At 38.4% G+C, this 14,016-nt stretch overlaps 1 protein-coding gene across 1 annotated transcript in view; it reads left to right on the top strand.

The window, feature by feature from the left end:
* Positions 1-14,016, top strand: part of GPC5 (glypican 5) — a 1,547,826-nt gene that overhangs the window by 840,037 nt on the left and 693,773 nt on the right. The gene's annotated exons all lie outside the window — the stretch shown is intronic.

Here is a 14,016-nt window from a genome sequence, read left to right as displayed (position 1 = left end):
CTAAAGGATGCCAGGCTTTCAAACTTATCATATGCAAAAGTTCAGGTGAATTACATCATCTTCTGGCCAGGAGGCCTGTTAACATTTTAAGAAACTTATTTTTCTCTAAAGGTGATTATTCCAAAGTCAGGCACCAGCCTCCAAAAAAGCATTGGACAAAGCTGCATTTTACATTTCTATACATCCATTATATCAATCAATACACTGCCAAGGACACAGTAGGTAAGGAGTATGGAGACTTAGCAGCAAACATTGGCCCAACAAGTGAAAAACCCTTCACCAATAGAATTTCTAATCAATCTTTTAACTACTCAAAGGAATCTGTGTTTAGGCAGTTTAGAACATCTCCTGCCTCTCACAGTTGGGAGGCTCTGAACAATCACATGTGGCCGGAAAAACCTATTCAGGCAGGCTAGAGGATTTCCAAAGGAGTTTGTAGGTTAAACACTGTCACACCCAAGAATTATTAACTGGAGCTGTAAGCTAACTCTTTTTTCAGAGAGAGGTAGTGGGAGACAGCCCCCCATAAAGTCAGAGGTGTAGGTGAAAGCACAAAGCAGAAAGTAGGCAGACTCTGGTTTGGGGGGTAGATGCTCGAGAATTTCCAGGGGGACTCCTGAGGCTCAATCCCGCCTTTGCGTATGCCGAGCCTCCTTCCTCATGACCTTTGTCATGGGCGGAGTTCCTCACGCTGGCTCCCGGCAGTGATAGAATTCCAGTTGAGCTATTCCAGATCCTGAAAGATGATGCTGTGGAAAGTGCTGCACTCTGCAATATGCAATATGCACTCAATATGCAATATGCTGGCTCCTGGCATTAGAGAATTGATCCCAATCCAAAGATGTCACATTGTGTGTTTGTTAATCATGTATCTGTATATTGTATGTTTCTCATCAGTAAAATACTACCTCCATGAGGAACCTATATTCCTGGCACCTAGAACTGATTCTATTAATAAGAGGCATCCATATAAAAAATTTCTCCCATTGACAGGTTGACATATAAGCCATTGATATGCTCCCTATTAATCAGTAACACTTCTTTACTGATAATGATTTCCCCCACAGCATTCTGAGGTTCAAATTTGTGACCTGTAGTTCAAAACTACGTGTGATCTAATTAACTCCAATATTCTTGATTCTATCATGAGTGAGAGATGATGTTTATGAATGAGTAAATAAGTAAACAAGTTAATTAGACAAAGAGTAAGGTCAGAATCTTTAGGAGTTAATTATTCCTTTCAAGACTGGTATCAAGAAAAAAGACCACCACCTGTGTAGCCTTTGACACCAACTAGAAAGATTCCATCCTGCCTTGATCAATTTTAATTGCTAATTCAGGGTGGTATAACCTTTGCAGGTAAATTCCAGTTACAAAAGGATTTTAAGAAGCTCTTTCTGATAATCTGGGGTCACACCTCCATCTCAGAAATATAGTAATGGTCACATACTCAAGATGAGATGGAAATCAGTGACTCATTAATTCCAGACTAAAATCAAGACATTATGCTGCTGCTGCTGCTGCTGCTGCTGCGTCGCTTCAGTCATGTCCTACTGTGTGCGACCCCATAGATGGCAGCCCACCAGACTCCCCCATCCCTGGGATTCTCTAGACAAGAACAGTGGAGTGGGTTGCCATTTCCTTCTCCAATGCATGAAAGTGAAAAGTGAAAGTGAAGTTGCTCAGTTGTGTCCAACTCTTAGCGACCCCATGGACTGCAGCCTACCAGGCGCCTCTGTCCATGGGATTTTCCAGGCAAGAGTACTGGAGTGGGGTGCCATCACCTTCTCCACAAGACATCGTAGAGGTGACTAATTTATATGCAAAGATTACATGGATTATATGGATGATAAAAAAATTGTATAGGTTGTGTATGTGTGTGTGTGTGTGTGTGTATATATATATATATATATGTGTGTATATATATATTTCATTTATAAAAAGTGCTTAACCTGCAGAGGGAGCCAACAAATATTAACTCTCTTCTGTAATAAAATATAACTTGCTGTCAGCTGCTATGTCAGCATCTCATCAAAGGAAATTAAAGACTAACTCTAAAACTGGGTAACTCTAAAACTAGGTAGTAAAACTCTTCTAGAATTGGATTATTATTGCTACATATGTGACTACTTGGTAAAAAATGAATAATGATCATTATAGTCAGGTGGCTCAGTCTGTAAAAAAAATCTGCTTGCAATGCAGGAGATCCGGGTTCGATCCCTGGGTTCGGAAGAGCCTTTGGAGAAGGGAATGGCAACCCACTCCATCATTCTTGCCTGGGAAATCCTATAGACAAGAGGCCTGGTGGGCTATAGTCCATGGCATCACTGAGTCAGATATGACTTAGTGACTAAATAACATCAGTAATCAAAGAACCAGAAACAGCTTCTGATAAGTGAATTGTTTTATTTAACTACAGAGATCTGTGCAATTTTCTTCAAAAAATCAGCAGCTTCTAGACTGTAGTCCACTCAACAAAGAAGGTATATAAACTATCTGGAAATTTAATTCTTTAATTCTAATATCACTATCCCTTTATTTTGAGAACAAAGTAACAAATTAATCAATAGACTTCTCATTCAACTCCAAAATACAGATGTCCGCAGTGTCAGAAAATGGTTAATTCTCCGTATTTTAAATAAAATACAATAGTCAAAAATATTTTCTTTTATAAAAATGTAAAGTTTTTATAATGGTTTGAAATGAAATATTGTCTACTTTCAATTAGTAGACTATAATTTCAAAGAAGAACATTTATCATTATTATTTTTACAATTCCTATTTTTGGCTATTTTGTCAGTCAATATTAAATGCTGAAGGATCTAACACTGCTAAGGAAATATTTGTATTGCATCTGTCCTGGAAGACTTTATACTCCCAAGAGACTTACTCATTTGTACTGAATAGACCGTCAAAGAATGACTGAAGTTTTATATGGAAATTCAGGCAAAAATTTTGATACAGTCTGCATCTACTCCAACACAGTTTTTCTTTTTCCTTTAACTACTGAATTCCCTCTAGACTAGTATATATAAATTTGTGTCTCAGGAATTCCTTTGAGAAAAATAGGCATAGGTAAAAGCTTGCACTTTTTTTCCAAAACTTCAGAGCAACCAAAATTACCTGGATCCCATCAGTATGTCAAGCTATAAGACACCTGCTTTTACCGAAGTCTTTGTTCGATGTATTCTCATTGAGAATATGAAACACATTCATTGTAATTATAATTTGGGCCAAACTTTATTTTGATTATATAATAACATAGCCAAAAAGGAAAGAATAGCTACATTTTTTTTTAGTCTATGGAGGAATGACTATGTTACTTTGAATCCATTCTGGTTTTATTCTTTTACATTTCACTGTCTCAAGCGCCAAATAAAATTTTACTCACATGTTTCCTTTTAAAACATGAGTTCAGAAGACAACTCAAGAAAAAAAAAACAACCTCAATGAAAGTTTTATTAGCTTCTATGAACCCTAAAATACTGTGCTTTTCCTTTCTGGGATTAAGTGACACTTGCTGTCATACAAAAGAACGGTAATGATATTAGCCTTAATCATAAACATGTGCTAAGCACATATTTCTCTGAATACTACAACTAGAAATTTGGTTGTAAAATGCAAGAAATCCAATTCAAACATACTTCAGCAAAAGGGGGATTATTTGGCTCATATAAACTGTGAAAGACTCAATAAGAGGAACCAGAGAATTAATATAGTTGGGATTTTTTTCTCTACCGCTCATGTTTTCGTTGTGTGCCAGCCAAATTATCTCAGTCTGTGTTCCTACAAGGCTAAAATCATGATTTCTGATGTTAAGAATGCTTGTATCCTCATAGCTTTCTGAACAGAAAGGAAAACAACATTCGAATATTAATCAGCTACATTTTGAAAAGTCCTGGGAGAAATTGGTCTGTATTGGGTCACATGCCCAGAACTATACGATTCATACGTGGTCCCAGGAAAGTGATGTTGTATGGACTAGCCCTGAGGAACTTGTTGTTCAGTAGCTCAGTCCTATCCGACTCTTTGCAACCCCATGGACTGCAGCTCGCCAGGCCTTCTTGTCCTTCACCATCTCCCAAAGCCTGCTCAAACTCATGTCCATTGAGTTCGTGATGCCATCCAACCATCTCATCCTCTGTATATCAGATCTAATCCCTCGCATGTATTTGTCACTACCACTGTATAATCAATCGTAAGGGATTAGATTTAATCTTGGGCAGGTGGCATTATTAAATCAATAACTATAGCTATGGAGTTGGGAGTTGTGTTAGAAAGATTCTGGTTCCTAGTCTGAATTCATGCTTGGAGCAAGAGAAGTGTTTTCAGAGTGAAGGACACAGGATATATTTTCCCAGAGGAAATGAGAGGAGTACAAGGCTGGCAACATACATATATACATGCACACAAATACACACCAGGTTATCTCCTCCTCTCATTTCCTATTCTTTCATCTTCATTGTCATCAAGCGTGTACTGAACATCAAATATGAAATCTAATGCTAATGAACTGACAGATTTGAGTTATTCATGATCTTTACTTTTCGGAAATTTGAGATGCTATTATTTATGCCTTTTCCTTCCAAAGAGAAGACATTAATGTTATAGACTAAAATGTAAAATTTAACAACATAAAATTATGAATCAGATGAGAGTGGTATTTTGTCAGTTCTAAGTCACATTTCTGACACCTGATTAAATCTAACAATTGATAGAGTCTTAAGTTGCTACTGGCCAAGTGGCCACTGTGGCACATTGTCACTTCTGTTGAATGATGTACATGACTGACACTACATGTGTCGAGTTCAACTGTCACACGTGATGTCTTCAAAAGAATAACATGATCCAGTATTAAAAAAAAATTCTGTTTGTAGAGAGTCACTGAAAGAGTACGGTGATACATGCATTTGGTGTTTTTGTAAGCATTCAGAATTAAAAGAAATAATCCAATTTCATGTTTTTGTTTTAGAGTAATAACCAAGAACTTTAAGGAACCTAAGAAAGGAGGATTCTCCCAAATAGATGAAGCTATGCTCTTCTTTATTACTGAGTAAAGTACAATACAACTGATGTTAGGAGAGATTGTTGGGTGCCTTGGAATAGATGAAAGGAATTTAAGATCATGAGGGTTGAATGACAAAATTATGTAGAATCATAATTATGATATCATGTCAGAGTTTATGTATATTTTATGTTATGTATAAAGGAAAGGGATTTTTCCTTTATAGTACATAAAATAATAGTGCATCTTACAATTTATAGTGTATTTGATGTCAATGAAATAATATCATAAAAGAAATTGATTTTACTTCATGGAAGTCATTTTGGTAACATTACAGAGTAGCAGGATTTTCATACTAGTAATCAGACTGCATGCTCAGTTGCTTCAGTTATGTCCTATTCTTTGTGCCTCTTTGAACTGTAGCCCGTCCGGCTCTTCTGTCCATGGGATTCTCCAGGCAAGAATGGGTTGCCATGCCCTCCTCTAAGGGATCTTCCTGGCGCAGGGCTCAAACCTGTGTCTCCTGCACTGCAAGTAGAGTGTTTATCACTGAGCCACCGGGGAAGCCCTGTAATCAGATAACCTATACTCTAATTTTCATTCTATTACCAACTAATTTTATTCTGTAAGAGGTGTTGAGTAAACACTTAGGACCTCACATAAACTATAAGGATTTTGAACTAGATTATAGCAACCATCAGTTTCAAACATGATTCAAGATGGAATGAAAAATATAAAAAGAAATTCTTTTTTTTTTTTTCATCTTAAGAATGATGATTTGGAAATACTATGACTCTAACTTGGTAGATGTGTAATCTCCACATGCCAGGGTGGTATTTTTATTTTCAGTGCAGTAATAATTCATCTAAATCACATACCTAATGTTCCCACTTGAAATGTATCTTGTTATGTAAATGTTATGTAGCATTCATAACATGCCATATTTCTTTCACTTTCATAATGTTTGGCAGTTTGATAAGTGTTATAGCTTCAGACGGATTAGTGAGGCGGTAAGTAGTAGAAAATGCTAATGGACAACTAATCAAGTAAGTGGGTATCAGATAGTCAACTACTACAGAGTACAATTATAATTCAAAACTATGTGAAGCATTATCATTTTGCTGCAGTGTTTTTACACCAAATGTTCTAACAAGAACAGAAAAATGATTGCACACTAGCACATTTGGGAATGTGGTCATTAAGAACCTACGGTTTTCTAATAAGGTGGTAATCTCCTTTCTTTCTCAGATGCCACAGGCAGTACTGCTGCTCATATGTTGAAAATTTAGTGCAGCATTTGTAAAGCTCATGTAAATAACATTTTATTCTATTGGCTTCCTAGAGCCTGGGAATCTGAAATTGACTTGTTACAGTGTTTTCCTTCATCAAGAGTGCATGCTCTGTTACTCGGTCATGTGTGACTCTTTCCTCCTGCAGGGTATCGATCGCTGGGTCTGGAAGATTCACTGGAGGAAGGCATGGCAACCTACTCCAGTACTCTTGCCTGAAGAATCTCCATGGGCAAAGGAGCCTGGTGGGCTACAGTCCATAGTGTTGCAAGAGTCGGACATGACTGAATGATTTACCGCACACACATGGACTGTAGCCTACCAGGCTCCTCTGTCCATGGAACTTTCCAGGCAAGAATACTGGAATGGGTTGCATGTCTTTCTCCAGGGAATCTTCCCGATCCAGGGATTGAACCCTAATATCCTGAATCTCCTGCATTGCAGGCAGATTCTTTACTGCTGAGTCCCCGTGGAAGCCCTCAGAAATAAAATCATCTCAGTCAAATTCTTTTTGTTAAAGATATTCGAGAAAATAGACAGACAAAGGGATTCCATTGTCTCCCATGATAGCATTTTCTGACGGATATTTTTTAAAAATTTATTCTCTTATGCCAACTTTTTAAAAGAGACTTTGTGCCTTTCACTTTTTAATATACAGAAAAAAGCTCACAAAATATTAGAATACAAAAATGATATAGTCCATTTTTAAAATTTTAATAAAATGAAGAAACTAAATTATAAAGGGGGTAAAGTGCTAGATCCCATAGAACTAGTTGTTGACAGACTAGGTTTAGAACCCAGATCCTTCACTTTTTACTTGAATGACTTGTTTATATCTGTCTTACTTTCCATTTACTTTAAAACAAAAAATAAGCTGCAGCAATTGATTTTACATTTATTTTGTTATCTAGTCTTTTGATCCTTCAGTTCTGAAATCTCTGTATCGAATCCTGGAAAGACTGGTTGAAAGTGAAAGTGAGAGTCTCTCAGTTCTGTCTGACTCTTCGTGACCCCATGGACTATACAGTCCATTAAATTCTCCAGGCCAGAACACTGGAGTGGGTAGCCTTTCTCTTCTCCAGGGGATCTTCCCAACCCAGGGATCACACTCAGTCTCCTACGTTGCAGGCAGATTCTTTACCAGCTGAGCTACAAGGGAAGCCCAGAAAGACTGGTTGGAGCCATCCAAAGATAGAAAAAATTAATACTAATTTACTCACTGACTGAAGATTCAACCACTAGGATCTGTTTGTCTGTTCCATGTATAATGTTTATCTCAGTAACAGAATCTTTTATCTGAGTAATGTTTAGTTCAATCAAATGATAGGTATTGGACAGTCTCAAAGAAATGCAGTACTCTATATATGGGCCTTGTTTTTGTAGTGGTTATTACTATTTTAAATTTATTGAGTCCCAATTCCCAGTGAAACCATTACTCTGAGGCTTGTCATCTCTCTGGTGTTACTTGCTAAATCATGTCTGACTCTTTGTGACCCCATGATCTATAGCCCAACAGGCTCCTCTGTCTGTAGAATTCTCCAGGCAAGAAATACTGGAGTGGGTTGCCATTTCCTTCTCCAGGGGATCTTTCCAACCCAGGGATAGAACCTGCATTGTGGGAAGATTCTTTACTGTCTGAGTCACCAGGGAAGCCCAGTCATCTCTCTGCTCACTGTTAAACATTATGTGCTCTAAATGTATTTCTTTGACTGAGGAATTGTGCCTTAGCAATTCAAATTAGTGACTTATCTTCTGTTCTGGTACTTTTATAGTACTCAGAATGCTTGTGTGTACCACTGGGTGTGCAAAGCCCCATTAAGAATAAGTGTCCATTCTTCTTAGGACCCATTTATATCCTCCAGAGGCAATGGTATCAGTCTCACTTGCCAGATGTTTGCAGGGCATCCTCCTGGTGAAACTGGCCCCTTTGCCATCTGCAGGCTCTGTCTCTCTTATTGGCAGACACAACAGTTTTCACTGGCATTTTATGCCTCAGAAGGTGCAACAGGGAAATATCCAGGTTAAGCTCATCTCTGCACTGCTGCAGCCCCCTAATGTCCACTCTCTTATGGACCCCGGTGGCCACCTCAAGTGAATGCACCAGGAGGAGGCCTGTTACTGGTTTCATTCACCTTCTGATTCTAGAAGAAGGCACTTCTGATGGGTATTGACATATCCTACTTTAACATGCCCCCTTAAGTTCCCAGAGTGATTTCTTTAGGGCTGTGGCCCATATGGGTATCCATTTACAAAGCTAGTTTTCCATGCCCTTCTGCCTGACCAGGTGGGCAAGCCATTGGCTACTGCCCATAAGTGAGCAACAACCCAAGTCTAGGGACAAACAACATACAATTCAGCCCACTGAGTTGGTCTATTTTTACCTTCTTCAAAGTGGTGGACTTCTAAATAGGATGCAGTCCATTTGTCTAATTGCCTCCGTAAACCAAATAGTTCTCCAGAAGCTCCCTAAATATATAGATATTATAGAGTTAAAAAGGAAAAGGACAGAAAAACATACAATAAGCAAAAACTAAAGAAAATTGCCCTATTAAGATCAGTAGACTTTAGGGCATTAAAAAGTAAAGAGGGATATTTTATAAAGCTAAAAGGGTCAGTCTACCACAAACATTTAACATTTCTGCATTGGCAAAAAATGGACACAACTGAAATAATACAGAAATTCATGGTCCTAGTGGAAGATGTACACATAACATTTAGTAAGTGAAAGAAAAAGCAGATAAAAGATGGAAAGGATGCCAAAGACATCAACAAGGTAATTTATAGATCTTCTGTAGATGACATAAAGAACATGGTGTTCAATAGTAGAACAATGAGCCAAACAACAACAGAGAACATATTCTTTTCAAGTGCACATAAGACACATATCAAATTCATAATATACCTGGCCATGAAAAATACTGCAGCTTCCCTGGTGGCTCAGTGGTAGAGAATGTGCCTGCCAATGCAAGAGACATAGATTTGAGCCCTGGGTCAGGAAGATCCCCTGGAGAGGGAAATGGCAACCCACTCCAGTATTCTTGCCTGGGAAATCCCTTGGACAGAGGAGCCTGGCAGGCTACAGTCCATGGGGTCACACAGAGTTGGACATGACTGAATGACTTTAATGTACATACATGTAAAAAATAACTCAGAGTATATTCTCTGACCACAGAGGAAAATTGACAAAAATTAACGAAAACCATATAATTAGACATAGAGAAATGTTAATACCCACAGTGCAACCCTGAAATCAAGGTTAAGATATTAAAAAAAAAAACACCCACCAATATAGCTTTACTTATGAAACCATTCCTCTTACCTATTCCATATAAATTATATCACATGTCCCAATTAATCTAGAGGCAAAAAATAAAGAACTATGTTAAGTTCTTAAGTTATCTATTATTTCTAAACGCCTTGAATTTTAACAAATGTTTGGAACAGTCTTGAGACACATCTACTCACGGTAAGATCTTATATCCTGAATTGTTATTTTGCTAAAGAGAATGTTGGAAATGTTCACCCTGAAATTCCAAAGTTTTAGACTTGGGAAGAATTTCCGGGATAAATTATAAGTGGGAGGAAAATGGCATCCAGTTGAAAGAACAGTCATTTAAACAATTAAGGTAAATTTTGAGTTTTCCTTCTGCTTCATGACACTAGATGAAACGTTTAAAAATGTCCAAGTTCAGTCTTCTGTATAAAATAGTTATAATAAGTTTTTGCCTATTGACTGTGCAAGCATATAAGAAATTGGAACTAACATTGGCTGGCCCCCTAATGACTGCTGGTAATAAACTTCACCCTGAATCTGTGAGTGTTTAGTAGCAGTTTATTCTCCCAACAACCATTTGACACAGTAAGTATGAATAAAATGCATGTGAGAATTCTGCATTAACTGTAAAAACGAATGCTTGGCCATCTCACGTAAGGCTTCCCTGGTGGCTCAGTGGTAGAGAATGTGCCTGCCAATCCAAGAGACGTGGATTTGAGCCCTGGGTCGGGAAGATCCCCTGGAGAGGGAAATGGCAACCCACTCCAGTATTCTTGCCTGGGCTATCCCATGGACAGAGGAGCCTGGCGGGCTACAGTCCATGGGGCTGCAGAGTCAGACAGGACTGAGAGGCTATACAACAGTAAACAAAATTATGTGTGCATTCTCATTCAACATATGTGAGATGGTTAACATGTTGTCAGCATTGCCACGATAAGAACATATGTTTTTTTTTTTTTTCTTTATGTACTGTAGAGATTCTGAGTTTCAGTCTTGCATCATGGTAATTGTTAAACTTTCTTTTTTCATCGTGGGTTCTGATTTTCTACTGGGTATCTCCAAATATTTAGGTGCCTCAATAGGCATTTTAAAAAGTGATTTAGGAAAACTTTGACAATCCTCTGAGATTCGGGGGTCAGTTCTCATTTGTTCCTTCTTAACATTGCTGAAAAGTGTTAACTCTTCTTACTGTAAGTAAAATCTGATTAAATGAATTTCTCACTAGACTTCCTTTTATCTACAGCTATCTGTTATTTTCTGAGACATTAATGAACATCTCAAGTTTTAATAATAGTAATAATAATTACTGATAACAGTGTTCCCTAATCTTTTAAAATATATAGGTCATGATGTAGAGAGTTAATATACTACTTATAAAAATTAAATCTATTAGAACAATATATATATGACACATAAGAGAGAGTGTTCTGGCTATAAGGGAGGTTCTTAGTCTCAAAAGTGAGTTAAAGCCATAGGAACAGCAGAGGACCTGTATCACATTGAAATAAGCTTAAAGTGGTGGTCCTGATGAGCAAGCATGCTTGGTCAAGTCAGAAATGAAGATGATCTAGAGGTAGGTGTCCAGATGGCATAGCTTTGAGAAGAGGCCCATGAAATAAAGAAATCAGATAGATTCCAACATTAAAAAAGCCTTTCTTTTATATTTCAATGCATTCTATCTTATATTACAGACCTTTGTATTTTACAGAGTCCCCAAGTCATTGACTCCACATGCACCATCAGCTGAGGTTTAAATAACCACTCCTTAAATATCAAGCTTTAAAATTTTTTATAGGTTATTCCAGAGTTTTAAAGCTTGCAGAAGCAGGCCCTCAACTGTATAATATATAGATGAATAAAATAAATGATAAGGGAAGAGCATTGGAAGACACCTGACTCTTGGTATATGCAAAGTAGAGGGCATTGGAATAAAAGAAACCCACTGAATTCAGATAGTTAATTCTGGGCCATGGGTAATCTCAAGAGAGAAATAAAATAAATAACAACGGATATTGTGCATGTTTCTGAAAAGCCAGTTACATTAAAAGAGTTATTTGGCTGTCATTTTCCTATCCAGAATCCATCCATTTTCTCCTCGTTGCTCCTTACACTTTCCCTATTTAGGTGTCTCAATTGGCATTTAAAAAAATACTTTAGGAAATTTTGACAATTTTCCATTGAAATTTGAGGTTCAGTTCTCATTGCTGAAAAGATTTAATTGTGGGTCCTGGGAAGCTGATCCTGCCTTCAGCAAAAAGGGTGGCTCTTGAAACTCATACCAAACTGGGTCTCCCATCCCTTTTACTAGTAATTGGTTCAAAGATGCAGGCTTTAACCCAACAGTCTGTGGCATTTTTTTCGGAAGACTGATACTGGTTAAGACAGTGGTTATCCAAGTGTGGTCCAGCAGCACTGGCAGCCCCTGGCGATTTGTTAGAAAGGAAAATGTTTAGGCTCCAACTGAGACCTGCTGGTTCAGAAACTTGAGGAGGGAGACCAAGCAATCTGTGTTTTAATAAGCCCTCCAGGTTATTCTGATACACAGTCAAGTTTTAAAAGTAATGGATTAAGAATGACCTCCTGGATGAGGTAGGCGCATCCAAAGAAACAACTTTTAGGGCATGGCTGTGAGAGATTTTCCCTAGCTCCTTTTAATTTAAATTGGAAACTAAACCACCCCAACTGCTGCTGGCAGCCCTTTTGACAGCATGAGTAAACTCAGTTTGTTGGCAGAAAAGTGAAGGGAAAACTGAGTAAAACATTTAAAATCAGCACTTCAACATGGGTATTGCAAGATTTCCAGTCTGGTAAGAATGGCACATTTTCTCCTTCTTACAACCAGTTTAATTCAAGTTTTCTATAGTTTCAAAACATCCTAAATGATACAAAGAGCCAGAATATGTACAATATGAATGAAATGATTTGTTTATTCAACAGATAGATCTATAGAATCAATTCCTATGTGCCAACCTGGACTTCCCTGTTATCTCAGACAGTAAAGAATCTGTCTGCAATGCAGGAGACTTGGATTCAATCCCTGGCTCAGGAAGAGTCCCTGGAGAAGGGAATGGCAACCCACTCCAGTATTCTTGCCTGGAGAATCCCACGGGCAGAGGAGCCTGGTGGGCTACAATCCAGGGGGTCACAAAGAGTCTGACATGACTGAGGGTCTAACACACACACACTGTGTGCCAACCACAGTTCTAAGCACTGAAGATATACAAAATAAAGTGATTTGAAAAGGAAAAAGATCCTAGTGGAATTTATACTCCAGTTGAGGGAAACAGTCAAAAAATAAGAAAAAAGAGTTAAGCATGTTTGGCAGGTGGCAAGTGCTAGAGATGATAGCATGTGTGGGGAGCAATTTTTCTTCTGGGTACAGCCAGGAAATACCTCCTAAGAAGATGCTGTGCAATTATGTGGGAGGAGCTGGGTCCAGAAGTGGGAACAGCTGTGCAGCAGGTGTCAGTGACCTTACTATGGTGTCATAAACCCATGCAAACAGTGGTGAAAGAGTGTGTCCACGGATGCAGAGCTGATAGCTGATGGGACCATGAGGACTAGCTACCTCTAAAGTGTAAGCATCTCCCATTATGCTATATTCCCTGTAGAGATGGATATGTTATACCATTTCAAAATAAATCTTCTATTTCTAGGGATAATGAACTAATATAGCAAAATCCATGCATACTTTTATTGAATTTCACTGGGACCCTTCCATTCTTTACAACAGTCCTTTAAAGAAGCATAATACCTTTAAAGGGGAAAATACTACATCTTCTTGTTACATTACAATGAAACTGCCCACTACATGGACCTACCATCTGGGAAGGGGAATAGGGGCTAGACCTAAAGAAATAATTAATTTTATTTTACTTATATTAGAGTTTATGTTAAGCTTGCTTGGTTATTGTATAGTTTTTGAAACTGTGGAACACTCTAGAAGAGTATGTAGCTGCTTCCTTAAGCTCTGCTAATGTCCTCTTGAGAGTCCCCTGGACTGCAAGGAGATCAAACCCATCAATCCTAAAGGAAATTAATCCTGAATATTCATTGGAAGGACTGATGCTGAAACTGAAGCTCCAATACTTTGACCACCTGATATGAAGTGCTGACTCATTGGAAAAGACCATGATGCTGGGAAAGATTGAAGGCAGGAGGAGAAGGGGACGGCAGAGGATGAGATGGTTGGATGGCATCACTGATTCAATGGACTGAGTTTGAGCAAGGTCTGGGAGATGGCAAAGGACAGGGAAGCCTGGCATGCTGCAGTCCATGTGGGTCGCAAAGAGTTGGACACAACTGAGCCACTGAACAACAACACAATGTCCTCTGGGGACACCAGAGACCCTAGTGCTTCCTCTAGGACCTTATTCTGGTTCTGGACCTAAAAACTGCCTGGCATTGCAGGGGACCTCAGGACCTGATGCTTTTTTCAGGGTTCATTC

The sequence above is a fragment of the Bubalus bubalis genome, chromosome 13 (assembly GCF_019923935.1).
Source record: "Bubalus bubalis isolate 160015118507 breed Murrah chromosome 13, NDDB_SH_1, whole genome shotgun sequence".
NCBI classification, from domain to species: domain Eukaryota; kingdom Metazoa; phylum Chordata; class Mammalia; order Artiodactyla; family Bovidae; genus Bubalus; species Bubalus bubalis.
The sequence above is the reverse complement of the archived record's forward strand: the minus strand, read 5'-3'. Positions and strand labels throughout refer to the sequence as shown.